This window comes from Ambystoma mexicanum, chromosome 6q (assembly GCF_040938575.1).
Source record: "Ambystoma mexicanum isolate Mex_15411 chromosome 6q, UKY_AmexF1_1, whole genome shotgun sequence".
In the NCBI taxonomy this organism is placed as follows: domain Eukaryota; kingdom Metazoa; phylum Chordata; class Amphibia; order Caudata; family Ambystomatidae; genus Ambystoma; species Ambystoma mexicanum.
In genome coordinates, this window is record NC_090937.1 from 1,638,878,893 (window position 1) to 1,638,904,574 (window position 25,682).

At 46.5% G+C, this 25,682-nt stretch overlaps 1 pseudogene; it reads right to left on the reverse strand.

The window, feature by feature from the left end:
• Window positions 1–5,250: 5,250 nt before the first annotated feature.
• The window catches only part of LOC138515402 (uncharacterized), a 58,146-nt pseudogene continuing 37,714 nt past the window's right edge, over window positions 5,251–25,682 (reverse strand).

Genomic DNA, 25,682 nt, shown 5'->3' on the forward strand with positions numbered 1-25,682 from the left:
AGCAGGTATACCCAGGAAAACCATCTGCAGGACACCAGAAGCAGGTATACCCAGGAAAACCATCTGCAGGACACCAGAAGCAGGCATACCCAGGAAAAACATCTGCAGGACACCAGAAGCAGGTATACCCAGGAAAACCATCTGCAGGACACCAGAAGCAGGTATACCCAGGAAAACCATCGGCAGGACACCAGAAGTAGGCATACCCAGGAAAACCATCTGCAGGACACCAGAAGTAGGCATACCCAGAAAAACCATCTGCAGGACACCAGAAGTAGGCATACCCAGGAAAACCATCTGCAGGACACCAGAAGTAGGCATACCCAGGAACACCATCTGCAGAACACCAGAAGTAGGCATACCCAGGAAAACCATCGGCAGGACACCAGAAGTAGGCATACCCAGGAAAACCATCTGCAGGACACCAGAAGTAGGCATACCCAGAAAAACCAACTGCAGGACACCAGAAGCAGGTATACCCAGGAAACCCATCTGCAGGACACCAGAAGCAGGTATACCCAGGAAAAACCTCTGCAGGACACCAGAAGCAGGTATACCCAGGAAAAACCTCTGCAGGACACCAGAAGCAGGTATACCCAGGAAAACCATCGGCAGGACACCAGAAGCAGGCATACCCAGGAAAACCATCTGCAGGACACCAGAAGCAGGCATACCCAGGAAAACCATCGGCAGGACACCAGAAGTAGGCATACCCAGGAACACCATCTGCAGGACACCAGAAGCAGGTATAACCAGGAAAACCATATGCAGGACACCAGAAGCAGGTATAACCAGGAAAACCATCTGCAGGACACCGGAAGCAGGCATAACCAGGAAAACCATCGGCAGGACACCAGAAGTAGGCATACCCAGAAAAACCATCTGCAGGACACCAGAAGTAGGCATACCCAGGAAAACCATATGCAGGACACCAGAAGTAGGCATACCCAGGAACACCATCTGCAGGACACCAGAAGTAGGCATACCCAGGAAAACCATCTGCAGGACACCAGAAGCAGGTATACCCAGGAAAAACCTCTGCAGGACACCAGAAGTAGGCATACCCAGGAAAACCATCTGCAGGACACCAGAAGCAGGTATACCCAGGAAAACCATCTGCAGGACACCAGAAGCAGGTATAACCAGGAAAACCATCTGCAGGACACCAGAAGCAGGCATAACCAGGAAAACCATCGGCAGGACACCAGAAGTAGGCATACCCAGAAAAACCATCTGCAGGACACCAGAAGTAGGCATACCCAGGAAAACCATATGCAGGACACCAGAAGTAGGCATACCCAGGAACACCATCTGCAGGACACCAGAAGTAGGCATACCCAGGAAAACCATCTGCAGGACACCAGAAGCAGGTATACCCAGGAAAAACCTCTGCAGGACACCAGAAGTAGGCATACCCAGGAAAAACATCTGCAGGACACCAGAAGCAGGTATACCCAGGAAAACCATCTGCAGGACACCAGAAGTAGGCATACCCAGGAAAACCATCTGCAGGACACCAGAAGTAGGCATACCCAGGAAAACCATCTGCAGGACACCAGAAGCAGGTATACCCAGGAAAAACCTCTGCAGGACACCAGAAGTAGGCATACCCAGGAAAACCATCTGCAGGACACCAGAAGCAGGTATACCCAGGAAAACCATCTGCAGGACACCAGAAGCAGGCATACCCAGGAACACCATATGCAGGACACCAGAAGCAGGTATACCCAGGAAAACCATCTGCAGGACACCAGAAGTAGGTATACCCAGGAAAAACATCTGCAGGACACCAGAAGCAGGTATACCCAGGAAACCCATCTGCAGGACACCAGAAGCAGGCATACCCAGGAAAAACCTCTGCAGGACACGAGAAGCAGGTATACCCAGGAAACCCATCTGCAGGACACCAGAAGCAGGCATACCCAGGAAAACCATCTGCAGGACACCAGAAGTAGGTATACCCAGGAAAAACATCTGCAGGACACCAGAAGCAGGTATACCCAGGAAACCCATCTGCAGGACACCAGAAGCAGGCATACCCAGGAAAAACCTCTGCAGGACACCAGAAGCAGGTATACCCAGGAAAACCATCTGCAGGACACCAGAAGCAGGTATACCCAGGAAAAACCTCTGCAGGACACCAGAAGCAGGTATACCCAGGAAACCCATCTGCAGGACACCAGAAGCAGGCATACCCAGGAAAACCATCTGCAGGACACCAGAAGTAGGCATACCCAGGAAAACCATCTGCAGGACACCCGAAGCAGGCATACCCAGAAAAACCATCTGCAGGACGCCAGAAGCAGGTATACCCAGGAAAAACCTCTGCAGGACACCAGAAGCAGGTATACCCAGGAAACCCATCTGCAGGACACCAGAAGTAGGCATACCCAGGAAAACCATCTGCAGGACACCAGAAGTAGGCATACCCAGGAAAACCATATGCAGGACACCAGAAGTAGGCATACCCAGGAACACCATCTGCAGGACACCAGAAGTAGGTATACCCAGGAAAAACATCTGCAGGACACCAGAAGCAGGTATACCCAGGAAACCCATCTGCAGGACACCAGAAGCAGGCATACCCAGGAAAAACCTCTGCAGGACACGAGAAGCAGGTATACCCAGGAAACCCATCTGCAGGACACCAGAAGCAGGCATACCCAGGAAAACCATCTGCAGGACACCAGAAGTAGGTATACCCAGGAAAAACATCTGCAGGACACCAGAAGCAGGTATACCCAGGAAACCCATCTGCAGGACACCAGAAGCAGGCATACCCAGGAAAAACCTCTGCAGGACACCAGAAGCAGGTATACCCAGGAAAACCATCTGCAGGACACCAGAAGCAGGTATACCCAGGAAAAACCTCTGCAGGACACCAGAAGCAGGTATACCCAGGAAACCCATCTGCAGGACACCAGAAGCAGGCATACCCAGGAAAACCATCTGCAGGACACCAGAAGTAGGCATACCCAGGAAAACCATCTGCAGGACACCCGAAGCAGGCATACCCAGAAAAACCATCTGCAGGACGCCAGAAGCAGGTATACCCAGGAAAAACCTCTGCAGGACACCAGAAGCAGGTATACCCAGGAAACCCATCTGCAGGACACCAGAAGTAGGCATACCCAGGAAAACCATCTGCAGGACACCAGAAGTAGGCATACCCAGGAAAACCATATGCAGGACACCAGAAGTAGGCATACCCAGGAACACCATCTGCAGGACACCAGAAGTAGGCATACCCAGGAAAACCATCTGCAGGACACCAGAAGCAGGTATACCCCGGAAAAACCTCTGCAGGACACCAGAAGTAGGCATACCCAGGAAAAACATCTGCAGGACACCAGAAGCAGGTATACCCAGGAAAACCATCTGCAGGACACCAGAAGTAGGCATACCCAGGAAAACCATCTGCAGGACACCAGAAGTAGGCATACCCAGGAAAACCATCTGCAGGACACCAGAAGCAGGTATACCCAGGAAAAACCTCTGCAGGACACCAGAAGTAGGCATACCCAGGAAAACCATCTGCAGGACACCAGAATCAGGTATACCCAGGAAAACCATCTGCAGGACACCAGAAGCAGGCATACCCAGGAACACCATATGCAGGACACCAGAAGCAGGTATACCCAGGAAAACCATCTGCAGGACACCAGAAGTAGGTATACCCAGGAAAAACATCTGCAGGACACCAGAAGCAGGTATACCCAGGAAAACCATCTGCAGGACACCAGAAGCAGGCATACCCAGGAAAAACCTCTGCAGGACACCAGAAGCAGGTATACCCAGGAAAACCATCTGCAGGACACCAGAAGCAGGCATACCCAGGAAAACCATCTGCAGGACACCAGAAGTAGGTATACCCAGGAAAAACATCTGCAGGACACCAGAAGCAGGTATACCCAGGAAACCCATCTGCAGGACACCAGAAGCAGGCATACCCAGGAAAAACCTCTGCAGGACACCAGAAGCAGTTATACCCAGGAAAACCATCTGCAGGACACCAGAAGCAGGTATACCCAGGAAAAACCTCTGCAGGACACCAGAAGCAGGTATACCCAGGAAACCCATCTGCAGGACACCAGAAGCAGGCATACTCAGGAAAACCATCTGCAGGACACCAGAAGTAGGCATACCCAGGAAAAACATCTGCAGGACACCAGAAGTAGGCATACCCAGGAAAAACATCTGCAGGACACCAGAAGTAGGCATACCCAGGAAAAACATCTGCAGGACACCAGAAGTAGGCATACCCAGAAAAACCATATGCAGGACACCAGAAGTAGGCATACCCAGAAAAACCATCTGCAGGACACCAGAAGCAGGTATACCCAGGAAACCCATCTGCAGGACACCAGAAGCAGGTATACCCAGGAAAAACCTCTGCAGGACACCAGAAGCAGGTATACCCAGGAAACCCATCTGCAGGACACCAGAAGTAGGCATACCCAGGAAAACCATCTGCAGGACACCAGAAGTAGGCATACCCAGGAAAAATAAACACGCCACAAAATGGACATGGAATGATCTACTCATACAGTCAAGAGTCCCAAATCTGAGATCCATGAAATGGGCATCAGACATCTGCACCTAGAGCAGAACCGTACATCGGCACATATGCACAAGGACTTGCATGATGTGGGTGGGCGAGAGTGCGCTAGGACAATGTATTTGACATTTTCTCAGTTCCGAGTCATGCCTCGAGTTCCTCTGCCCAGGTGAGTGGTGGGACGGTGGTCTGGTAATGGAGTCAGACACCAGCCCCCTCCAGCCAAATTGCCAGCCAATAGAAATACCATAATCCACCTCAAAAAGATGCAGAAATTAAAGTACAATGTAATTATTCCATAAGAAAAACCACCCGATAGTCTTTGCCTGGGCTAGTTCTGTGCACTAGTTTATCCTATGCAAGTGGATAAGGGGTGGAAGCAGAGCCCTGAAAAACCTATGTATTAACAATCCAACTTCTAATATCAACAACACGAAAACAAGACACTGTTGCTTCTTTCTCAGGGCAGGGTAGCACCTGTGCATTGGTCAGCAGGTCATTCCTGCTGGACACGTTGGATATCAGCACGGCGCGCTCCTTCATGGACAGCAATGACTGAATGCGCTCCATGTAGCCAGGCTTGGCCTCCTCCTTTTCGGAGATAATCAGTAGGTCGATGTACTCCGGCGTTGAGAGTGGGTTTGGTTTGAGGGCGATTTCTTCCAGTCTCTTTATTCTCTATATTCCAGTCTCTATATACACGTGGACAACTCTTCTATGAGATTAACAACTTTCTCCTCTACGCCAGCCAGTTCCGCATTTAGCTGCTGGAAGATCCATTCAGCTGTCATGACCTCTCCGTGGGCTTCCCTGTAGTTGTCTCTTAGCGCATGGTAGGTTCCCCTTTCAAACTCTGTTTCATAAATCCATTTCTATTTCTGATTGAAGTGAACATGCCATATGCAATGGACTGGACAAATGCGGCATCTCCCATTTCTACCCATTGCCGAACAGTTGTGCTTCTCCCTATCATCAGGAATTCTACATGGGTAGTGGCAGGTGTGATGACACTTCTGACAGTTGGTTATAAAACCAAATACTTTTACTTTTTTTGATACAGTTATCGGCACTTCATTTTCGAAGTTCTCATTTGCTTTCATCTTGTCCCTGTTCTGCTCCAAGACTGCCTTGGTTTTCCTGATCTCCTCTTGCTTGGTCAGGCCAGCTCTGATCTGGGGCTTGCGCTCTTCTAGAACTTCCATGGTTAAGCGCAAACTTTTTGTTTCCAGCTTGCTCAATGCCATGAAAAAGTTGTTCAGGCTTTTTACACCCATTTTCCAGAACATCTTGTAAAAGTTACCATCCTCTTCTGCCATAGCCATAGCACCATCAACACCATTATAAGCAAACAGGGCCGAGTTGTTAAAGTTAAAATGAACAGGGGTACCGTTGTCCATAGGACACAGCATCTCTGCGACTCGGATTGCTTCCAACACGGGGGGCTTCTGACCATCTGCAAAGGTGACCAGTAGGAGAATGTTGTCTGCAATATCTTTACCAAAAATAGAAAGTATAGAATCGAATATCGAATATATATCTCTGCGAGTGGGTGAGACGAGCGAGTGATGACTGTGCTACGAAGCACACTGCATCGATATGATCCACACAGTCTGGCGTGGAAAAGAACTCTCTGATTTGCTCAATGAGAAACCTGTCTCGGTCTATACCCTTCGTATCCCCAAATCCTGGAGTGTCTATCAGGGTGAGGCTGTACGGTATCTGAAAGCCTTCTTGATGGATGAGGTGATACGAAGTGATTGACGACGTTTGACTCTCTGCTTGCGATCGACTGGTATCTTCATCAATAAGTTTGAAACGGAATTCATCCTCCCACTGAACTCCTAAGATATAGTTAACCATTCCATTGATTAGCGTAGTTTTTCCGGACCCCGTTGCTCCGAGTAGCATGATCACTTTGTCATTATACGTTCTTTTCCTTGTGCAAAAAGTGCACATCTGACGATATCCATCTCTGCCAAACGCCTTTCTTTGCAGCTGAAGTTTGTGAACCGATGGCTTGCTCTTCTCCTTCTCAATGTGAATACTTTGTTTTAGAAATTGTGTTGCAGTTGTGGTTTTACAATCTGTTCGATTTAAAACAAAGAAACATTACTACACAGGGTATACTGTTCCTCTAAATGTCAATACCTTTGTGAAATAGAAACATTTTCATATACATGTTATTCCAGGCCAGTTTTCACATTCAGCAATATAGGTGGGACTTTGGCGTTGCTAGGAAATGTGCTGGCCATGGTGGGATGTTGCAATGCCCAGAAAGAACACAGCTGTAGCCTCCAAAGGCCTAGGCAGAAAGTGAAACATCCTCAATAGCTACCCGCGGAAAACACATTCTTTTTAATCACCTACATTTGGAACCGAAGATTTGGTTCTAGACAGCAGAAACTGAGCCAGTGTTATAAATTGTAAGTGGGCACACAGTAGATCAATTCATTTCCAGGGTTGATCTGGCCATAGTCGAGGTCCTACGGTCAACGTTGGTCCTCCGGAGATAAGACAAGAATACAGTGCAATATTTTTAATGAAGCAACGTCAAGCACAGATGTATATGTAACATTCACTCTAGTAAAGTTAGGCAATAATGTATGCACTTTAAGTACATTCTTGCTCTTTAAGGGTTGTGCATAGATAGGGTCCACCACAAGTCACGTGCACCAGCATCCTAGGAGAAAGTAGCAGGACCCATGTGGATTTTAGGAGACCTGTGTCAGTACCACATTCAGTGATAATGAATCACTCTTGTTGCCTGGAGGTCTGGTGGGGACTTCATTGGTGAATGGGATGGGTGAGAAGGGAGCAGAGGGTGAGGCTGAGTTAATTCATACCAAAATATTTGTAAAGGTTAGCACAAGTTCCACATAGCATGCTCTCTCAAACGAGCCTCGTTTAAAGGGTCCGATCCCCTTTGCACTGCGATTTAAGGGACATGCACAAGGCACTCTTTCTTGATGCTACTCTGCATTTGCATTTAAAAGGTGATGTCAAGTCAGATGCAAGCAATATCTCCAAATTACAACTCTTAGGAGGAGAGCTCTGCTGAGGCTTTGGCGCATTTGAATTGCGCACGATTTTCTGGGCAGTAAAAGAATGCACTACGCAAGCAAATGGGATGTGTATTTGCACTAGGTTTTGGCTCCCTGTTGCTTTTTGCAGATCTTCTCTGAACGAACCTTGGATGTCTGCGTGGAAATGGCAAAGTTACCAGCGACATAAGTTCTCTGAAGAGGTTTTTTTCTAAAATAAGGAAAATCTAGGCAGCCAGGGCACCACCTGCACTGGGATACGAAGGGGTCATATGCTGTAAAATTTCAATTTTGGTAAAATCATTAACCCTACTTGGAGGCTTGGGGGGATCTCTAGAGAGTGATGTTGAAACAAGACCCCCGTGTAGGATTCATAGGACATGCCTCCTGCATGCATGTTGTGCAATTGCTGAGCACAGTCGAGCTGCAGCAGGGCCGCAGAAAGGAAGATTGCAAGTGGCTGCTGATCAGTTCTAAACTGAGGGCGCATTTAGGATACAGTGATTACAGGTGGGCATGTGGCAGGGAACAATATACTGAGCTCCGCCCCGCCCACCCAACCTTTACTCTGGTCCCCACATACTTTTGTTCACTAGTAGCACAGCAACAGGTCATGCTCTCTTCATAGGGCTGCTGTGTCAGGTAGCAGGTGTCCTTTAGTGGGCAGCTCAGTGTTTGTAAGACACATGCAAGGCATTCAGTAACACGTGCAGCACAGAACACTCACAATGATAAACGTTGACGTCAACGCTGCAGAGAGAAAGATACCACCCGTGTGCAGGCTGCCCTTAGTGTCTGTGCACCCATGCCCAGATGCCCAGTGAGATTGTGTGCTGAGCTGCTAAGTGGTACCCATTCCCGTCTGTACTTGATCCTCCCAAAAGTATGAGTCTTTACAAGAGTGAGGGCACTTCTTGTGTCATAGTCCTGCAGCCCCTAAGGGGCACTGTCAAACTCAGTATAATTTTGAAGGCTTCTGTAGTCACCCCAGGAGGAGCCCCGCGCACCCTCCCCCACGACTCTTCAGTGGGGCACGTAATTGGACAGGGTGGGCTTTGCATTAGCAAAGTCTCATTGCCAAGGTGTTCATTTTCAGCGAGTGGTTCCATGTCATCTCCCTTCACCAGTCCCTGGATTTTCTTAAACCAGGGAATATTTAGGGTAGTTGGGGAATGTGCCTGGATTACTGTGACCATAGTTCTTTTGCACAAATATATTCTGCTGCGGGTCAATCTCTAATGCCTTCTTAAACATTCACATGAAGCGTCCTACATGGCGAATGCAGCCATCAAGGGGGAGGGGGGATTTTCTGGTGCCAAATTCATAATTTGAGGCAACTCTGAAATCCGCCCTTGAAATGGTGGATCCTTAGTCTTGATCATCTTGGGAAGCCCATGTACAGCTTTCACTAGGGATTACCACTCTCACTGTGAGGGTGAAAACATCCTCGGCTATGGGATATCATGACTATTCAACCGTTAACACTAGGTGTTGTATTCCGTTCGGAAGCGTGCAGACGTATGTGGTGCCTAATTCACAGGGTTTTTAATGGCTCAATGACCAACTGTATGGGTGCCAGGAGGCACCAGCTCCAGTAAAACAACAGATTAGACATTCTTAAGCGTCTCGCTGCACTAGATGGTTGTACCACCTTTTCCCTGAATTTTGCTTTCGTCCTTTACAATTTCTTGGTGCTCGACATGTTCAGCTTCACAGCACGACTGTGAGGTGGAGTATGATACACAGTACCTCAGATGATCTAGAAAGTTCTTAGTGCACATTCATGAGGGCTTGAGGCCCCTCCTAACTTGTGGGGCGCATCGTCTCTTTTCATCTAGCTTCTTGCATCCTAGGATCCTCTAACTGACTTTTTGGCTTTTCAAGTAAAGAGCCATCAGCTTAGCACCCTTCTACAGGTAGGGACCTGGGCCCAGTTCAGGGGGTGACTAGTGAGTGGAGCAGACGTGTCATCAGGGAAGAGGCAGAGAGAAAGTGGAAGTGAAGAAGGTCTTGAGTTGCTTCTGGAATCGGAGATGGTTCTGATCAAGTTTGTGCGGCAGGAGGCTGCTCCAGAGGGAGGCCCCAGCTGAAGAAAGATCTGCCCCCAACTCACTGCTTGGAAAAGCGACTGTCCCTCAGATTAGGAGGAGGATGATCAGAGAGCTCAAGAAAGAAGATACTTAGAAAGAGTTGTAGACAGTGCAGTGCCAGGCCACAGAAAGCCTTGTGGACAATGCAGAGGGCCTTGGACTTGATCCTTGCCGCCACGGGGAGCCAATTAACAGATTTAAGGGCTGGCGAGATATGATTCCTGGGCTTGAGACAAGGACAAGTCTCACAGGCCTGTTCTGGATAAGTTGCAGAGGATGGAGAGTAGAGGCAGGAAGATTTAGAAAGAGGCTGTTGCAGTAGTCCAGCCTCGAGAGACACGAGCTCTGGAGACAGTGAGCTGCTGGAGAAAGCAAGGAAAGGAAGAATACCTCAGAGGAGGTGCAGCCGATGGGACTTCTTAGAGAGATGTGAGAAGAGAAGGCGACAGTGGAAGATTACACCAAGGTACTTAGCCTCACATGGAGGAGCAGGAAGCAGGAAGAGGACCCCAGAATGGGCTGCCAGCGAGGGCAAAGAAGGGAGCTGGTGTTCCGATGAGGAAAATGCCTTAAATCATGGTTGTAGCTGCTCACAGTGCTGGTTTGATGCTGTCAAGGAGCATCAACTTGCAGGCCCAGCCAGTGTCTTATGAGAAGCTCATGCAGAAGACCTTCAAGGGTAGTCATGTTGTTAATGAACCCCACTAGTATGCGATTATACCTTTTATCATTACAGTTTCTGGTTTTCCCCCTTTCCAAACTGAAGTCTATTTTTAGACCCGATGAACTGAATCTACCTAACCCCCAGTCCCTAGTGTCTAGTCTCTGTTCTATTGAGTCTGTTCTACATCCTCCTGCTTCCTCCTGGCTTCTCCTGTACCCAGCCACCTAATTCTCCTGCTGCACTGCCTTCTGCACTCGTCGCCAGCTCCAAATAAGCTCCTTCCCAAGACTGCTGCAGGCTCCTGCCACAAATTCTTCCTTTCAAGACTTTGGCCATACTTTCTAGCCTCTCTCAGGTGCGTATCCTAAGGCAGCTAGTAGACGAACTGGCTGACAATGCCCACCTCTGGGTATGGTTACAGTTCTAATGCGACTTGTGGTTGGCCAGTCCCTCTCCCCGGTGGTCCTCTGCCCGGTGGTCCACTCTTCTGACCACACCCTGGTCCAGACTTGGCGTGGATGCCCTGAATTTGAGTGGAAGTGTATGAGAGTGGAGATCTTGTGAGATGATTGGCTGACCGGCTCTCAAATTTCCTGTCTTATTTTAGTTTGTGCTCCTTTTGTCTGTAGATTTGTATGTGATTTCTGTGACAGTGGGAGTAACTGCTGGCTCAGGTGGACCACTGCACCTCGATTCCGTTAAAGGGCCAGCAGTTTCTAATGTGACTAGGGCTGATCTCCCGCACATGGCATGGTGTATGGGCATCTTTCTTCCCCCATGCCACCCATGGTCCCCAACATCACATGGCTTGTTGAGGTCCCGAACCCCTTGGCAAACTGACCACCAACAGCAAGTTTGGGAAGGCGAGTTCAGATAAGTAATCCTAGAATAAAGATTCTTGGTCGATCCAGTCATTTACTATGTGAGCCACCCTTTGGTCGATCCAGTCATTTAGTATGTGAGCCACCCTTTGGTCGATTCAGTCATTTACCATGTGAGCCACCCTTTGGTCGATCCAGTCATTTACTATGTGAGCCACCCTTTGGTCGATCCAGTCATTTAGTATGTGAGCCACCCTTTGGTCGATCCAGTCATTTACTATGTGAGCCACCCTTTGGTCAATCCAGTCATTTAGCATGTGAGCCACCCTTTGGTCGATCCAGTCATTTAGCATGTGAGCCACCCTTTGGTCGATCCAGTCATTTACTATGTGAGCCACCCTTTGGTCGATCCAGTCATTTCCAGTCATTTAGTATGTGAGCCACCCTTTGGTCGATCCAGTCATTTAGTATGTGAGCCACCCTTTGGTCAATCCAGTCATTTAGCATGTGAGCCACCCTTTGGTCGATCCAGTCATTTAGTATGTGAGCCACCCTTTGGTCAATCCGGTCATTTAGTATGTGAGCCACCCTTTGGTCGATCCAGTCATTTACTATGTGAGCCACCCTTTGGTCGATCCAGTCATTTCCAGTCATTTAGTATGTGAGCCACCCTTTGGTCGATCCAGTCATTTAGTATGTGGGCCACCCTTTGGTCGATCCAGTCATTTACTATGTGAGCCACCCTTTGGTCGATCCAGTCATTTACTATGTGAGCCACCCTTTGGTCGATCCAGTCATTTACTATGTGAGCCACCCTTTGGTCGATCCAGTCATTTCCAGTCATTTAGTATGTGAGCCACCCTTTGGTCGATCCAGTCATTTAGTATGTGAGCCACCCTTTGGTCGATCCAGTCATTTACTATGTGAGCCACCCTTTGGTCGATCCAGTCATTTACTATGTGAGCCACCCTTTGGTCGATCCAGTCATTTAGTATGTGAGCCACCCTTTGGTCGATCCAGTCATTTAGTATGTGAGCCACCCTTTGGTCGATCCAGTCATTTACTATGTGAGCCACCCTTTGGTCGATCCAGTCATTTACTATGTGAGCCACCCTTTGGTCGATCCAGTCATTTACTATGTGAGCCACCCTTTGGTCGATCCAGTCATTTCCAGTCATTTAGTATGTGAGCCACCCTTTGGTCGATCCAGTCATTTAGTATGTGAGCCACCCTTTGGTCGATCCAGTCATTTACTATGTGAGCCACCCTTTGGTCGATCCAGTCATTTACTATGTGAGCCACCCTTTGGTCGATCCAGTCATTTACTATGTGAGCCACCCTTTGGTCGATCCAGTCATTTACTATGTGAGCCACCCTTTGGTCGATCCAGTCATTTAGTATGTGAGCCACCCTTTGGTCGATCCAGTCATTTAGCATGTGAGCCACCCTTTGGTCGATCCAGTCATTTAGTATGTGAGCCACCCTTTGGTCGATCCAGTCATTTAGCATGTGAGCCACCCTTTGGTCGATCCAGTCATTTCCAGTCATTTAGTATGTGAGCCACCCTTTGGTCGATCCAGTCATTTAGTATGTGAGCCACCCTTTGGTCGATCCAGTCATTTAGCATGTGAGCCACCCTTTGGTCGATCCAGTCATTTAGTATGTGAGCCACCCTTTGGTCGATCCAGTCATTTAGCATGTGAGCCACCCTTTGGTCGATCCAGTCATTTCCAGTCATTTAGTATGTGAGCCACCCTTTGGTCGATCCAGTCATTTAGTATGTGAGCCACCCCTTGGTCGATCCAGTCATTTAGTATGTGAGCCCCCCTTTGGTCGATCCAGTCATTTAGTATGCGAGCCACCCTTTGGTCGATCCAGTCATTTAGCATGCGAGCCACCCTTTGGTCGATCCAGTCATTTAGCATGCGAGCCACCCTTTGGTCGATCCAGTCATTTAGTATGTGAGCCACCCTTTGGTCAATGATTTTGCTTATGACTTGAAGGCTAATGATGGTGGATAGCGTGGTCCTTGTGTGAGGTAGGTTTTAATGAAGCTAGAATGTTAGCAATATCCTTGGTAGAGAGGGGGGGCTAAAGACGGACAAGCTTTATGTTTTAGTGAGGAGACGACAGTTGCAGTTTTAGATGCATAGATGTGCCGTCTTACTTTCTCCATCTTAGAAAGGAAGACTTTGTTAGATCCTGAAACCTCCAAAAGTGTCAGTGTATTGCAGATCGTTTATCAGCAAGATCCGAGCCCTCTAAAATGTGTGTATTCCAAAGTGGGGTAATCTGTGATCTTTCCAACTACACTTACCTCGGTGACATTTAACGAGACTCCTGTTGCTCGCATGGCCAGCATAGTCCTACGTATTTGCATATTAATGTGCAGAGGGGTAGGAGGGTAGGGCCGGAGGGTGGGTGGATGGCGGGCCCCTGCTTTAAACATGTGTCCGTCCGACAGACATTCAAATGAAAGTTGATGAGTAAGTGTTGATTAAAACACATTGCTACTATGTTATTTATTGAGCGCAGACCTCGCTACAAGAAGCAACGGAGCACTTTACAACAGTACAGATGATTAAATGAGCGCATATACAGAGGGGCTCAGAGGAGAAGTACAGGTGTATAGGATGGCAGGGAGGAGATGGGTGGGCAACGTCTATTGAGTCAGGTGGCGTCAGGGGTGACGTGATGGCCTAGGGGTTACGCCAGAGAGGACACAGAACCCTGTAAGCCTTTATATGACAGACCTTATTGCCGCACAATGATATCACCTGTATTCGGGCCCATCTGGCAACACAGTGAATCTCTGTAAATGAAATATTCATAAGAAAGTAAAATAACTAGTCTTTACTTGGTTATTATCAGATCCAGGGGAGGTCTGGGGTAACTGAACAGGTCAATGCAATAAATTAATTGGAAATTTTAAGTAACAAGACGTACCTGGACGAATGGAATGGTGCATCGACTGCCCGTCACAAGGATCTGGAAAAAAAGAAAAACAAGGAGTTCCAATCAATTTGTTTGACGGGCCTTTTTGAAACAAAGGCCAGTATGAACTCTCAAACCTGTCTGGCTCTGTGTCCTTCTAGGGCAGTGTTCCCTCATTCTATATTTCTGGTCCAAGAAGAGCTTTCAATTAGTGTGATAGCATCATGGATATCTGCTCGCATTATCAAGATTCACATTTTTGGACAGGTTTGCACATTATGAGTGAGTTTCTCTTATAAATGAGGAGGCAAACACAATCCTGGAAAATTCCCGAATCTGTTTAAGAAAATATTTGTAGTTTAACATATGGGCTTTGGTCTGCAGTGGGATAAAAGGATCTGCTCATGTCATGCTATTTTCTGATCTCAGGTGAATACAGTGCCATCTCCCCTATCATTGATTAGCGTGGTAAGAAGTCTCATTGAAAATGTAGTTTAATTTGTGAAAAATGACAAAACGTGGAATTTATATTCAATCATTCTTCCTCCAAAATATACCTTTTGCTCAAGATAAATCCATACAGGAGTTCACCAGCGCTTGAGCATATAGACCTCAGATTCGCAATGGGCTCACTGCAGCTGGCGTTTCTTCAGCTAATCGTCTACCCCACATGTCTTGGAAAGCCTACCACCACCTTGGCCTACCACCTTTTCACCAAAGGGACTGATATCTTCTTGGGATTCTCTTCCTACCTCCGAGTCAGCGACACGTCTTTTGAATGATCTGCCATGTGCCCCAGTATGTCACTCCGAGGCTCATTCTCACCTTATCTGAGGCAGAGTTAGACTACACTAGAACCAATCCCCTCCTTCCACTTGACCACCCCCTCGCTCCCATCTGCAGCCCGTTGGTTCACAACAAACTCCATCAATTTATAACCTCCCCCAACACAGATCCAACATTAGGAAGACCACCCCACCACCATCTACCACTCTGCCAAAACGTTCACCTCCACCACAGAAGATCCTCCTGCACCCTACGCTCTATTCTTCACCCGTAAACTAAGTTTGGAACCTTGCAACTCAAAAATATACTTCTCCCGATTCCGCCCCATCTCCGTCCACCACTTCTATGCCATCTGGCTCTCTATGCCTTACTGATCCCATTTGCCCCCTTATCTGCTAGCTCACCCTCCTATATACTAGATTCATTCAGTCCATCCCCACCCACACCGTTCTGACTCTTGCTTCTGCCATTTTACCTGATTTGCTCTCTGGCATTGATAGTCCATGTCCCACGCATAAAGAGACCACCACCACAATTTCAACCTTGAATTACAGAAAACTGTCTAGGCAGTGTCATTGCGCTATATGCACATAATGAAACGTAACATAGCATTCAAATCTGCCCTCAAGCATCAGGTCCTCTTCCCGAGTCCACTGCTCGAACCTGCCCAACCACCCATCCCCCTATGGCCCACAGCCCTCCATCCGTACACAATATATAAGGCCAATCCTATATTGCTGCACAAGGTTCAGGATATGTTCTAAATCTTTTAAACAGCATCATTCACCACTGTAGTGTTCTTACAACCCCAGTACCTTTCCCAAAAATGGTATATTATGCCCCAAGGAAACCAGACAGTGGACTGGAGGAAGATCACAACAGGGCAAAAGAATCGTGGCAGCAGAGCGAAGCAGGAAAATAGCCACACAGAACTAACAGATTAGGGCGATAAAGTGGTGGAGGCAACGGGTCTCCATGGGTAGGGCCGTCTGGTAGGCAGTGGTCAGCAGACTTGTGGTAACCAGCAATTTCCAGTGCTGGCGATTTATGGTACCAAGGAAATATCAGAATTAGTGGAAGCACGGTTGTGCAATGGCGCCATGTGTTCAAAAAGCCCTTTAACTGTGAAAGCCAGAGTTGTATTTATATAAATGCACAATGCTCTTTTGATCACAAAAAGATGTAAAATATATAAATCAGATTTTACTGGAAGCAGAGAGCTTCTTACAATGGGGGGGGGGAGTAGGAGGGACATTCTGACCAGGTTGTGGAGGGGAGTAAATGGAACAGTCACCGGGGACAATAAGTGGATATAAATATTGTAAGGACAACTAAGACTGGACATTTAAGAGCAGGTAGGTGGTATGGCCAGCTGTGCTCGGGATGAGACCATGATGGGTTAAGTGCTAGAGAATGGAGGCAGAGGTAGTTGGGACAGTGGCAGGTTAGAGGCGAGGGGAAAAAGGTTAGCTAGCAGGCAGATGAGAGGTAGGTTAAGAAGGTAACTCTGAGGTGAGTTTGGTTTTGAACAAATCCGTGTGGACAGTTTCTCAGATGTCCGGGGGAAGAGAATACCATGCAAGTGGAGCAAGAAGAGAGAAAGAGCGGAAGTGAGAGGATGCCCAGGGAGGCCAAGGTGCCACAAGGGTAGTTGAGGGGGCAGAGATTACGAGAAGGCTTGTAGAGTTGAATTGATGGTTTACCGTGGATAGATTTGCGAACCAGGAATATACTGCTTAATCTGGCCTGGTTTTGAATCATCAACCATCCAGCCTGGTTACAGTATGAGGAAGTAGGGGTGTGAAGTGAGGTAGTTCAAAAGTGCCCTGGTAGTGAAGTTCATGAACTTGTAGAGAGAACAGAAAGCATAGTTGGGGAGACCAAAGAGGATGCTGGCACAGTAGTCCATTTTAGTGACGTGAAGAGTGGTTAAGAGATGCTTAGCGGTGTTGAAAGGAAGACTGTGCCCGATTTTCTTAACATTTAGGAGGTAAGGGTCATATAGGACCCAGAGGTTTCTAGCTGAATAAGAGCAGGGGAGAATGTCAGGTGGGAACTGAAAAGGTAGAGTAAGAGATAAAGTGCGCTTTTGGCAGAGAAAACTACCTCTGTTTTGGTAGAGTTCATCAGAGACTGCAAAGCCATCACATATTTAATGGCAGAGATGGTTAGAAATTTTGATAGAGAGATCAGAGGAGAGTTCAGGAAAAGAGACAATGATTTGGGTGTCATCCGCGAAGAGTTGGTACGAGAACCCAAAGGAGGAGATTAGTGCCCCAAGAGCAGAAGTGTAAAGTGTAAAGAGTAGTGGACCCAAGACAGAGCCTTGTGGAACACCAAAAGATAGAGGAGTGAGTTGAGAGAGTTGTTGCTACAGGAGACAGAATTGGTGAGGTGCAAAGTAGGATTCAATACAGGCAAGGGCACGCTCGTGTATCCCAAGAAAACAGACTAGGGAAATCGTTTGACAGTTTCAAAGGCAGGAGACGGGTCAAGGAGAAGTGCTTAGCAGAGGCAATGAAGTTGGCACATTCACGAAAGCAGTTTCCGCTGAGTGACAGGAGCAGAAACCTGCTTGTAGGGGCTCTTGAAGGTTATGGATGGCTAAGAAATTAAGACCGTTGAGTAGTGCAGAAGGAGAGACACAGGGTGAAAGTTAGCCGACAGGTTCAGGTGAGCTGCTTGCCTTTAAGAGATGGATGACCGTGGATGTTTTGAGAAGTGAGGGAAAGCAGGCAAAGTAGAAGGACAGGTTGAAGATTCAGCGAGGTCAGAGGTCACTATAGGGACAATGGGCTTGACTAGCTGAGGACCAAGAGGGTCTGATGGGGCAGAAGGTATTCGCCTTCATCAATAGAGATAGCACAAGTGGGAGATGAAGGCAGAAAATGACGGTAGTGTAGGCGGAGTGTAAAATGTAGGAGGAAGGACAGGAGAGGGGCTCTAATTTTGGAAATCTTTGCAGCAAAGTATTCAGCTAGGTCATTAGCTGTGAGTGGAGTTGATAGCCATAGACAGGAAGTGCGTTTAGGGAGCCCTATAGCCAGAGAGGATGGTTGGAGTGAGGCAATGAGTGTTAGGGAGAAATCCCTTTCAGTTCCATCAAGAGTGGACTTGAGAGTGTTCAGGGCAGAAAGGTAGAGATGCAGGTCCTCATGAGAGTGGGTATGTTGCCATTTACGCAGTAGCTGACCCATCTCTCTGTGGAGCTAGCATATTAATGGGGTGACCCATAGTGGAGGATGCCGAGAGTTAAGGGTGAAAGTAAGCAGAGGGAAATGAGATGAGAAAGTCATAGTAGGGATTGGAAGCTGGAGAAGGCAGTATTGGTGGAAGAGGCATCGGGTGTGAAGGAGGAGAGTGAGAACTGTAGGTTGGAGAAAAGTGGGGGCATGGCAGAATCCTTACGTTTCATTTTAGTAATAGGTTAAGCAAGATGAAAGGTCAGAGGATAGAAAGGAGATGTCGTATAACAATTGAGGGAATCAGATATGGATGGAGTGACAGTAGTATTAGTGGATGAGACCGAAGTGGTTGGAGAGGCAAGGTGAAAGTCACCTAAGGGAATGAGATTATGTTTAGTGGAGGAGAATCAAGCAGTTGCCCAAGATAAACAAAGAATGGTCCAGTGGGACCAGGAGAGCGATATAGGAGATGGTGACAACTGAGTGAGGCAGAGCAATAGTAGAGATGGTGAATTCCAAAGAGTTGGGACAGGACATGGCATTGGAGAGCTAGGTAGGAAGAGAATAGATGTCCGATGCCTTCACATCTGCCAGTCAGTCGAGGAGAGTGAACAAAGGATAATTTGGAGTCGTGCACAGCTGTCAGAGTGGCAGGGTCAATTGGATAAACCCAGGTTGCAGTGATAGCAAGAAGGTCTAGGGGAGAAGAGCGGGAGTGAAAGTAGTCTGTAATAAAGGAGGTTTTGTTGCAAACAGACATTCGAGTGCAATGTTCAGTTGATGAGGTAAGGAAGTAGAGAAGGGGAGTCTCAGAGGAAGAGGCACAGTGGATAGGTGTTATAGGAGGTAGGGTTAGCTTGTCAACTTTGTTTATTGGAAGGAGGTGTTAGGACATTACCCTTGTGAACAATCTCTAGCGACTGCTGCATTCGCAATTGAAAATCTTCAAGTATAACAATGGGGTGTACAGTAACACTATTTGTAGAGCATGCATTATTTTATACACTAGTTGCCTCAGTGCACTCCTCTTTGGATTCGAAGAGTTAAATAATTTATTGGAAAAGTAATGGGGTGCCGGGGAGAAAACCAACCCTGACACTGGGTTGTACTACTTGAAAGCAAGCGTCCCTAAAAGGCATTACCCTCCCCGCAATGTGAGGCAATAATAGACACCCCCTGAGAGGGAATGAGGCCAAGACCAAGTGCGGGTAAATGTAAAAAGTTCTTTATCTAATCAAATAGGGCATGCAAAGGACTCTGCAAGCTCCGAGAACGCTCCGTCTGACAATAGCAAAGACAGTCTTATTTATTACAAAACTTCGTCATGAAACCTACATACTATAAGGGGCACATAGTCTTGGGGATTGGGTAGCGTCGACTAACTATAGGTGCAGTAGTGACAAGCTGCTCCATTATTGGTGGACATCTGCGTGGTGCCAACGTGGGGCAGATGGGTCAGCTGGGCATATCGTGGTGGGGCTGGCAGGCCAGGCGCGGTCAGTGTCGTTGATGGATGATTGCCCTGACATTCTGCCCTTGTGGCCACACACACATTCATCCATTTAGATGATTCCAGTTGTCCTGTAAATCCTGCAATGTGTTACTCTAATGGATAATAGGACACAGGGGAAATGCATATAGTGTGAAGCTTCACCAATACATCAGGGCACTGTTACTTCTGACCTGTTGACCGGGTGTCGTGTCTGGTCTCAGAGCATGGGGTGAGCTGCACAGTCACTCTGGTCTCGTTAGATGTAGTGAAGAATTACTTTATGATGTGTTAGTACAGGGCTGAATATCTGCTCTCCGAGGCCCATTAACTTGGGGTGAACCTCAGTACTACTGGATCAGCGAGGGTGTACCTCTGGCCCCTTGAGGCGGTGGGCTTTAGGACCAGGTTGTAAATAATTCATTTGGTCTAACATGGCGGTCTTGGACATGGGGGAGGTGAATACTTGAAGCGGGTCCAGCAGGATGAGGGGTGGTGAGGCTGTGCCGCTCGTGCACCAACTAGTCCTGGCGGGCCATGGCGGGAGGTGAGGGGAGATGGCCTTGGGTGGGTGAGTGAGCAATTCTTTGTGCTTGGGCTGCACACTATGCGAAACGAGGAAACGATTAATAAAGTTAGTAATAGAGTGATCACACATTTATTTAAATTTATATAGCGCACCTGCAGTCCAGGGTCATTGAGGCACTGTTACTTGCATGAGCTTAGTTACAGAGTGCAGTCATGGTAGCAGTAATTGGCATATTACGGATAAGTACAAGGATAGTTATCATTACAGCTTTGTTTATTGTGAAATAAAAGCACATTCTAAATTGCAGAGTATTGCAGTTTCCTTTAAAGATCGTGTTTTGTATTCAGAATGGGGACGCGCTGTACTGTGAAAGGATGTGTCTTGATATTCCGGGTTCTGGACGTAGGTGACGATTGGCTGCGTTTTGGCTACGCTGCACAGTAGCATCACGGATATAGGCAGAAAATATCGCTAAGAATGGTGTTTCAGCTTCAGGGCTGGGGTCTATGATTTAGTGTCAAAGATGCACTTGAGCTTAGGGTGATGCAGCAATGGATAAGATTAGCACTAAATGGCCGCGCCCTGCTTCGCATATGTAAAAGTGAGAAAAACCTCAGTAAGGTGCATGGGAAACGTTTTTACGATCGATCAACGTACACTTAAATACACATTCCCAAACGCTTGGGACAATAATGTTGAGCGCATTACACCTTTAATGAAACTGCATGAAATTTTGCAATTTTATTCCTGACCCAATTCCGAATGAGTTTGCAAAGTCTGGTGGGATTCTGTCAAGAGGGGGCAAAATTAGAGGGGTGTCCCAAAATAAAGGCTTATGAATGAGGTGCATTTGACAAATCTACAAGGTTTGCAAAAAGATTATAGATCTAGATAAAGTTTTCATAAAGTCAGAATGGGTTTTGTCAAGTGTGGGCTAAGTTATACGACTATTGTATGTGCATACATTTGACACTTGAAAAAAATTGAACGTGGGTGGATTTCCAGCAAACTTGTGTATGTATGTATAATCTTATATAGCGCAGAAGCCCGAAGGCATCAGTGCGCTTGACATAAAACAATACAAACTAAAAACTAATGGCTATCACCAATCCTATGCTGGCTTGAACAAAACTGATTTCCCATTTCTGCAAATTCACCTAAAGAGGTGGGTCTTCAAACCTTTCCTAAAGCAAAGAATATTTTCTTCTAGTCTCAGCTTAATGTGGAGACTATTCCACTGTTGAGCCGGCAATAGGACAAAAGATAGTCCCAGGCCTTCCTTTAAATTCTGTTTTGGCACTCTGAGAAGCCTTTACCTGCTGAGTGTAGATGTCCGAGGAGTGTAAGACACAAATTGGTTCTTTAGGTATTGGGGAGTGACCGAACAAGCACCTGTGAACTATGGTTATAGCTTTAAAGTTCACCCTCTCCTCCTCCTTGAGCCAATGCAGAGCTCTTCTTGCCGTGGTCACATGGTACTCTAAGTCCCTTCACAATCCGCACTGCGTCGTTTTCAATAACTTGGCATCTTGCCATATCTTTTTTGGTGGCTCCTAACAATAAGGCATTACCATAGTCCAATCTGGTTAAAACCATTGCCCTAGCGACTGTGGCTATGTTAGCCTCATTCAGGTAAGGTCGAATGGCCCTCATCATGCCGTGAACTTGCCCCTCTGAGCTGACCGAGTCATTGACCATCCTTCCTAGGGTCTTACCTTGATTAGATGGATGTTTGCTTCATGTATGGATAAAGTCATACTCGTCTCCTAGCTTGGCTTTTTATTAGTTCCAAAAATCAAGAGTTCTGTTTTGGAGTCATTGAGACGCATCCAATTCTGCTGCATCCATGATTCTATTTTACTGTACACTCTTGCTATCTTCTCACTGTCTCTGATGTAGTTACCCTCTAGTTCAATGTAAGTAAGGAACATTGGCAAGGACCTGAAAGCATGGTTTTGCAAATGTGCCGGTGTTTTATTTTTTGACAAGTGTCATAATGTAGTTACAAAAAAAACAAAAAAATTGATGTGGTCATAGGGTTCTCTTTTCGCCTTCTGCAGGCTGCCATGGAAAGCAAAGAGGGGCCCTGTACGGAACCCTGCCTTCCCTTTCCAATGTGGCCACCTTGGAAAGGTTTTTGGGAACCTAGAGTGCTAATGGCCTTCGTCCCCATTGCAGGGGCTGGAATGGGGGGTGGGAGTAATGGTCCGGAGACCTCGTTATCCACCCTCGCTTCACTTGGGCTTATAACTTGGTGGGCTGCCACCGTTCCAGTACCTGGAAAAGGTGAGGGAGGGGGGGAGGGAAATAAACGCCACAATATTCCCATTAGCATAACAAAATGCAAATGGAAATGTTGGAAAATCTTATTGAGTCCATGTACTTTACTGAGAAATGTAAAGTAGCGCGTCTATACGTTTTTTTTTAGCTCCGTTTAACTGAAAGGTGGTTCCTAAAAACATTTCTTTTGTTGTTTTTGGATGCATTTTTTTTGGCAGGAGAGCCAAAAACAAAAGGTAGGGAGGGAAATGAGGGAAGAGGCAACAAACACTAATATGAGGGGCAGGTGGACAGGGGAAAATGTTGCATGTGTGTTATTTCTAAGGTAGGGGGCCGTGTTTCTCATTCTCCTTGATTACAGCAGTGGTTTCTCTCGTCACGGGTGTTATTCTTAGCAGTGCAGGGTGGTGGTGCGAGTTATGGTTGTTTAGCTTACCATAACTGGCGAATCTCAGGGGGTTTTCAGCTTTACTTGTAACCATAACGTCCCTTTAACAGTTTTTTCACTGAATTTCATAGGTCTATTACTGCAAATTAACCATAACGCCCCCTTAATGATTTTGAGCCTCTATGGGATTCTTTGAACTCATTCCCAGCTAGGACTGGCCCCTTACACAGGCTAACCTTTGCTGAGGTCATGTTCTTTGACTTGACCCTTGTGGGATTGCAAAGGAAGCTTATCCCTTTTTCTTGTTCTGCTGAGGAGAATAACCTCCTTGCCAATGCGAATAAGTCAAATTGTCATTTTCACCAGCAAATGCAAACCTAAAACAATGCCTTAGTCAGCCAGTACTGCTTGCCTAGAACATGCAAAGTATAAAATATCTGGGCTTCATCATTGCTAATAACGATCCTCAGACGGCTATTATTCGCTCCCTTTGATAGCCCAATTCAAAGGATCCGTTCCACTCTGTGCAGATTCACCCAGATTTCTTTTCGCAGTTTTATTTAGTGAATATGGCTCATGCATTGGTATATGGCATGGAGATCATGTTGGCTAATATGGGTCAGTACCTACATTCATTGCAGGGCACCATTTGGAAACGTGGCCTTGGACTCCCGCTCCAACTCCCCTATTATATAATCAGGCATGTGTTTGGCCTGACATTTTTGGTCATGGTAGTGCTTTGGACCAAATTATGCTTTTCGTAAGATCTCATCTCCCCCAATCAACTCATTGATGGAGTCGATTTGCATCTCATTGGAAAACAAACCCATCAATTCTCTGAATAATTTTAAAATAGAATGCTTTCAGCCTTGAGTAAACTAGGGCTAGATCCGATGGAAGGAATCGATCATCCGTCTCATGTAACAATATGAACTGGACTGGTGCAAGACAGTCGACCAAATGAGTTCCCAATTTCCTAAAAAGAGAACATGAGCTTCTTCCCCATGCAGGAGGGCTTAAAATTCAAATGCAACTAGTTAACATTAGAAATTGCTGGTCCTAGGACGAATTTTTGCAGTATTTGTATAAAAAAGTCATTGACACGCGACACTAAACATCTCGTTCTTTCTTGTGAAATTACGGCATTAGACTAACACTTTAGATCCTTGAACGACTATCATTTTGTTACTGCTGATGAAATACCATGGGGATGCGGTATAGCGTTACTCAGTTGCTAGATCCATATTGGAAGTACTTACATTTGTTGAAAACGCAAATTTTACTTTTAGCTTTTACTGTTAAAGGTCTATAATAACGGACCTCATGTTTTAGAATTGAATAGATCGACAGTGTTAATACTTGCAAGTTAAGTTTAATGCATCAATGTTTGTATTAGGTTATATTGTATGAATTGTCTTGTTAAAATGTATGCTGTGAAGTTATATACAACAATTCACTACAATTTGAAAAAGAAAGAAAAGAAGTTTCTGCCTCAGCAAATCTAGGAACCCTAGTGGTGCTTTATAGAGTATTCAGAGTAAGGTGGGAAGAGCCTGCATAGCTGTGTCCACACTCCTCCTGCCTTATGCTTCTACAGGTGCAAAGTCCTGACCGAACTCGCCTTTGCTGCAAATCAAGACCAGGCAGAGACAGCCCTCCCTGGGCTTCCCCTAGAATGGCGGGATTGTGCGAAGTCCCCTAATCTTTGTAATTTTCCATATTGTTAGTAATATTGTTCTTTTCTCCAGTGAAAAGGTTTACTTCAACTGTGGTCTTTGCCACTACTTTCTCTTCACTTAAGACTCGACTCCCTACAAAGGATTCATGACTTGAGCACTTCAGGGCACTTGGCATACTCGCCCAACAGAGGACACTTACTTTTCCAATACCTTCCCATTTTACCATGTTTCATAACAGACTTCTTTCCAACTGTTCAAAATTAAAGTGCTGGTGTTCTTTAGCGAATGGATATATGTGGACAATAGTAGGTAGTAATATTTACCAGTTATTGTCATCACAGAGTATATTCAGTCCTAATAAATAGTGTATGTGTATACTGACTGTCTACTTTGATTTATTTGCGTGATCTGTGCGTTTCTCATTGTACCATAATGCTGCCACCACATTTCATGAAATCTAAGCCTCGCTGCCACCTTCCTTGATTAAGTATAGCTAAATCCTAGTGTCTTATCCCGGTTCACTCCAATAGGGTGGCCTCTCAATCCATCTCAACATACGGTAACCCCATTCCTGGCCAAAACCTTGTTTTCCAGGCCAAACAGCAGTCTGAGCATCTGGCTGTATGTGAGGGCGGTGACTGCTTAGTCACAATGCACCCTCCGGCCAGGGATAGAGTTGCTGGGCAGTTGTGAGTCATGAATGGACAGCCCTTGCCAGATTGAACAGTGCAGATGGGAGTGTTAGGGCTTTTAAAAAAAAAATAATAATAATAAAGTAGGCAAACTACTAATTTCCATTGCCTGACATTGCTTTTTCTACATTGCGTACAACTAATTTCTCATTCACTTTCGTTCCTACAGTTTCATAATTCATTGCTGAACTATTTGCGCTGTTTTAAAAGTAAAGTGAGTGATCGTTAGTGAGACAAGCATTGGCAATGCCAACAGTTGCCACAGCTTTTGTGTAAGCATGGGAAAGGCACTGGATAGGCACTGCTATGGTGTTATTAGCTGCCCATTTATGAAGCAGGTGCAAAATGGAGCGAGTACCAGGGCATCTAATAGCAGCAGCTGACAAATGCCTAATACTTCTAACTGTTGGCTTCGCCAATGTTTGTTTTTAACATGACTTCAGTTAAGGTAATCCACAGTGCTCATCAATCAAGTGGCTGCAGCCAAAGCTGCTTAAGACATTAATATTCCACCAGTAGCGTCTTTACAACTCCAATTAAGTCACT